This window comes from Salvelinus alpinus, chromosome 7 (genome assembly GCF_045679555.1).
Source record: "Salvelinus alpinus chromosome 7, SLU_Salpinus.1, whole genome shotgun sequence".
NCBI classification, from domain to species: domain Eukaryota; kingdom Metazoa; phylum Chordata; class Actinopteri; order Salmoniformes; family Salmonidae; genus Salvelinus; species Salvelinus alpinus.
In genome coordinates this window covers 86492597-86498170 of record NC_092092.1, presented here as the reverse complement: position 1 = coordinate 86498170, position 5574 = coordinate 86492597, and positions in this window count along the sequence as shown.

The window sequence follows — 5574 nt, the reverse complement described above, 5'->3', positions numbered from 1 at the left end:
ATTTTTATTTACTAGGATTAAATGTCAGGAATTGTGAAAAACTGAGTTTGAATGTATTTGGCTGAGTGTATATAAACTTCCGACTTCAACAGTACCTGGTTATAACAGAAATGCCAACGGCGGTGGTGTTGTGGTCTCTATAAAGAACCACATTCCTGTAAAGAGACGATCTCATGTTAAATATGGTTGAAGTAATATGGCTCCAGGTTCATCTGCCTCACCTAAAGCCCATTCTGGTGGGAAGCTGCTATAGACCACCAAGTGCTGACAGTCAGTATCTGGATAACGTGTGAAGTGCTTGATAATGTATATGAAATCAACAGAGAGGTATATTTTCTGGGTGATTTAAATATTGACTGGCTCTCATCAAGCTGCCCACTCACACACACACACACACACACACACACAAACACACACACACACACACACACACACACACACACACACACACACACACACACACACACACACACACACACACACACACACACACACACACACACACACACACACACACACACACACACACACACACACACACACACACACACACACACACACACACACACACACACACAGACACATAGGTCATCCTCTGACAGGCCTGACACTGGAAGTATCCCTTTCTACCGCTTCTCCTCTCCTCTATTCCACATTCCTTATTTCCTCCTCTGATCCCTGCACCACACACACCTCTGTCTGTCTGTCTGTGTCTCTGTGTGTGTGTGTGTGTGTGTGTGTGTGTGTGTGTGTGTGTGTGTGTGTGTGTGTGTGTGTGTGTGTGTGCGTGCGTGCGTGCGTGCGTGCGTGCGTGCGTGCGTGCGTGCGTGCGTGCGTGCGTGCGTGCGTGTGTGTGTCTGTAATTGCTGTGTAAATGTGATAATGTCATCCTGAAGGGGAGTCAGGAACAGTGTCTGTGTTGCAGGAACAGATCAGGTTCCTGAAAACTGGAATAAATTCATCTTGATTAAAGCACCCCTCTCCTCCTGACACACACACACAGCTGAGTCAACCGCGCACGTGTGTGTGTGTGTGTGTGTGTGTGTGTGTGTGTGTGTGTGTGTGTGTGTGTGTGTGTGTGTGTGTGTGTGTGTGTGTGTGTGTGTGTGTGTGTGTGTGTGTGTGTGTGTGTGTGTCTGTGTGTGTGTCTGGGTGTCTGTGTGTCTGGGTGTCTGGGTGTCTGGGTGTCTGGGTGTCTGTGTGTGTGTGTGTGTGTGTGTGTGTGTGTGTGTGTGTGTGTGTGTGTGTGTGTGTGTGTGTGTGTGTGTGTGTGTGTGTGTGTGTGTGTGTGTGTTTGTGTGTGTGTGTAGTATCATTATGTTCACTCTGTTTGACTGACAGCTCCTTTCATCATCCCTTCTAAACGCTCTAAACCTCCCTGTGACCTCTCACACACACACACACACACACACACACACACACACACACACACACACACACACACACACACACACACACACACACACACACACACACACACACACTAAGAGCGAGTGGAAACTGTGCCTATGTGTAGTCAGTTCCAGACCCAGGGAAAATCTACAAGATCTCACGGTTTGGGGCCTTGGTCAAACACCGCTGTATCATATAACAGTAGTCAGAGTCCTTGCTGCTTGACGAATTTGGCATCATATTCGGCCATTTTTAAAGGTGATATTTGTTGTTGTTTTGAACTGTGTAACTGCTGTGGCTCCTCCTTCATTCATTCACAATGGTTAAGTTAAGGGTTCATGTTTGGGTTAAAACTAAATATTGATAATACCACTAGGACTGAACACGTTGTTCCCCGTCCAACGTCCTAGCAAAACCCAAGCCTGCTTGATGGTAATAGCTCTCAACATACACCCTCGTGGTGGGCTTTGAAGGCATCTCCCGATATCCACATGGATGGACGTCCAAGTTTGATGTCAATCATCAATGACCTGGCTGAGAAAATATCAATTGGACAAACTAAAATATGTGGAACAGGACAGAAATGAAACTATCTGAGACTGAGGTAGGAAGGTGATGCAAAGAGAGGGGAGGAGAGAGGAGAGAGGTGAGAGGGTAGAGGAGAGAGGGAAGAGGTGAGAGGGTAGAGGAGAGAGGGTAAAGGGTAAAGGGTAGAGGGAAGAGGAGAGAGGAGAGGGAAGAGGAGAGAGGGAAGAGGAGAGAGGAGAGGGAAGAGGAGAGAGGGAAGAGGTGAGAGGGTAAAGGGTAGAGGGAAGAGGAGAGAGGGGAGAGGGTAGAGGGTAGAGGAGAGAGGGTAAAGGGTAGAGGGAAGAGGAGAGAGGGGAGAGGGTAAAGGGTAGAGGGAAGAGGAGAAAGGGAAGAGGTGAGAGGGTAGAGGAGAGAGGGAAGAGGAGAGAGGGGAGAGGATAGAGGGGAGAGGGTAGAGGGTAGAGGAGAGAGGGGAGAGGGGAGAGGGTAAAGGGTAAATGGTAGAGGGAAGAGGGGAGAGGAGAGAGGGGAGAGGTTAGAGGGTAGAGGAGAGAGGATAGGAGGTGAGTTAGAGAGATGGAGGGATGGATAGGAGGTGAGCTAGAGAGATGGAGGGATGGATAGGAGGTGAGTTAGAGAGATGGAGGGATGGATAGGAGGATAAGTAGAGAGATGGAGAGAGAGATGGAGGGATGGATAGGAGGAAATGAAAAGAGATGGAAGGACGGATAGGAGGAGAATAATAGAGATGGAGGGACAGATAGGAGGAGAGGTAGAGAGATGGAGGGATGGAAAGGAGTAGAGATGGAGGGATGGAGAGGTAGAGAGATGGAGGGACAAATAGGAGGAGAGGTAGAGAGATGGAGGGATGGATAGGAGGAGAGATAGAGAGATAGAGGGACTGATTGGAGGAGAGGTAGAGAGATAGAGGGATGGATAAGAAGAGAGGTGGTGAGATGGAAAGACGGATAGGAGGCAATATAGATAGATGGAGGGACGGATAGGAGGAGATAGAGAGATGGAGGGACTGAGAGGAGGAGAGATAGAGAGATGGAGGGACTGATAGGAGGAGATAGAGAGATGGAGGGACTGAGAGGAGGAGATATAGAGAGATGGAGGGACTGATAGGAGGAGATAGAGAGATGGAGGGACTGAGAGGAGGAGATATAGAGAGATGGAGGGACTGATAGGAGGAGATAGAGAGATGGAGGGACTGAGAGGAGGAGATATAGAGAGATGGAGGGACGGATAGGAGGAGATATAGAGAGATGGAGGGACTGAGAGGAGGAGATATAGAGAGATGGAGGGACTGATAGGAGGAGATAGAGAGATGGAGGGACTGAGAGGAGGAGATATAGAGAGATGGAGGGACGGATAGGAGGAGATATAGATAGATGGAGGGACGGATAGGAGGAGATAGAGAGATGGAGGGACTGAGAGGAGGAGATATAGAGAGATGGAGGGACTGATAGGAGGAGAGGTAGAGAGATGGAGGGACTGATAGGAGGAGATATAGAGAGATGGAGGGACGGAGAGGAGGAGATATAGATAGATGGAGGGACGGATAGGAGGAGATATAGAGAGATGGAGGGACTGATAGGAGGAGATATAGAGAGATGGAGGGACTGATAGGAGGAGATATAAAAAGATGGAGGGACGGAGAGGAGGAGATATAGAGAGATGGAGGGACTGAGAGGAGATATAGAGAGATGGAGGGACTGAGAGGAGGAGATATAGAGAGATGGAGGGACTGGTAGGAGGAGATATAGAGAGATGGAGGGACTGATAGGAGGAGATATAGAGAGATGGAGGGACTGAGAGGAGGAGATATAGAGAGATGGAGGGACTGAGAGGAGGAGATATAGAGAGATGGAGGGACTGATAGGAGGAGATATAGAGAGATGGAGGGACGGAGAGGAGGAGATATAGAGAGATGGAGGGACTGATAGGAGGAGATATAGAGAGATGGAGGGACTGATAGGAGGAGATATAGAGAGATGGAGGGACTGATAGGAGGAGATATGGAGAGATGGAGGGACGGCGAGGAGGAAATATAGAGAGATGGAGGGACTGAGAGGAGATATAGAGAGATGGAGGGACTGAGAGGAGGAGATATAGAGAGATGGAGGGACTGGTAGGAGGAGATATAGAGAGATGGAGGGACTGATAGGAGGAGATATAGAGAGATGGAGGGACTGAGAGGAGGAGATATAGAGAGATGGAGGGACTGATAGGAGGAGATATAGAGAGATGGAGGGACTGAGAGGAGGAGATATAGAGAGATGGAGGGACTGATAGGAGGAGATAGAGAGAGATGGAGGGACTGATAGGAGGAGATATAGAGAGATGGAGGGACTGAGAGGAGGAGATATAGAGAGATGGAGGGACTGGTAGGAGGAGATATAGAGAGATGGAGGGACTGATAGGAGGAGAGGTAGAGAGATGGAGGGACTGATAGGAGGAGATATAGAGAGATGGAGGGACTGATAGGAGGAGATATAGAGAGATGGAGGGACTGATAGGAGGAGATATAGAGAGATGGAGGGACTGAGAGGAGGAGATATAGAGAGATGGAGGGACTGATAGGAGGAGATAGAGAGAGATGGAGGGACTGATAGAAGGAGATATAGAGAGATGGAGGGACTGAGAGGAGGAGATATAGAGAGATGGAGGGACTGGTAGGAGGAGATATAGAGAGATGGAGGGACTGATAGGAGGAGAGGTAGAGAGATGGAGGGACTGATAGGAGGAGATATAGAGAGATGGAGGGACTGATAGGAGGAGAGGTAGAGTGATGGAGGGACTGATAGGAGGAGATATAGAGAGATGGAGGGACTGAGAGGAGGAGATATAGAGAGATGGAGGGACTGATAGGAGGAGAGGTAGAGAGATGGAGGGACTGATAGGAGGAGATATAGAGAGATGGAGGGACTGAGAGGAGGAGATATAGAGAGATGGAGGGACTGATAGGAGGAGATATAGAGAGATGGAGGGACTGATAGGAGGAGATATAGAGAGATGGAGGGACTGATAGGAGGAGATGTAGAGAGATGGAGGGACTGATAGGAGGAGATAGAGAGAGATGGAGGGACTGATAGGAGGAGATATAGAGAGATGGAGGGACTGAGAGGAGGAGATATAGAGAGATGGAGGGACTGATAGGAGGAGATATAGAGAGATGGAGGGACTGAGAGGAGGAGATATAGAGAGATGGAGGGACGGAGAGTTAGAGACGGAGGGACGGATTGGAGGAGAGAAGAAATGGCGGGATGGACAGGAGTAGAGATGGAGGGACGGAGAGGTAGAGATGGAGGGAAGGATAGGAGGAGAGATAGAGAGATGGAGGGATAGATTCTCTAATTCTCTCTTTCTCTTATTCTTTCTTTCTCTCTCTCGGAGGACCTGAGCCCTAGGACCATGCCTCAGTACTACCTGGCATGATGACTCCTTGCTGTCCCCAGTCCACCTGGCCGTGCTGCTGCTCCAGTTTCAACTGTTCTGCCTGCGGCTATGGAACCCTGACCTGTCCACCGGACGTGCTACCTGTCCCAGACCTGCTGTTTTCAACTCTCTAGAGACCGCAGGAGCGGTAGAGATACTCTTAATGATCGGCTATGAAAAGCCAACTGACATTTCCTCCTGATGTGCTGACAT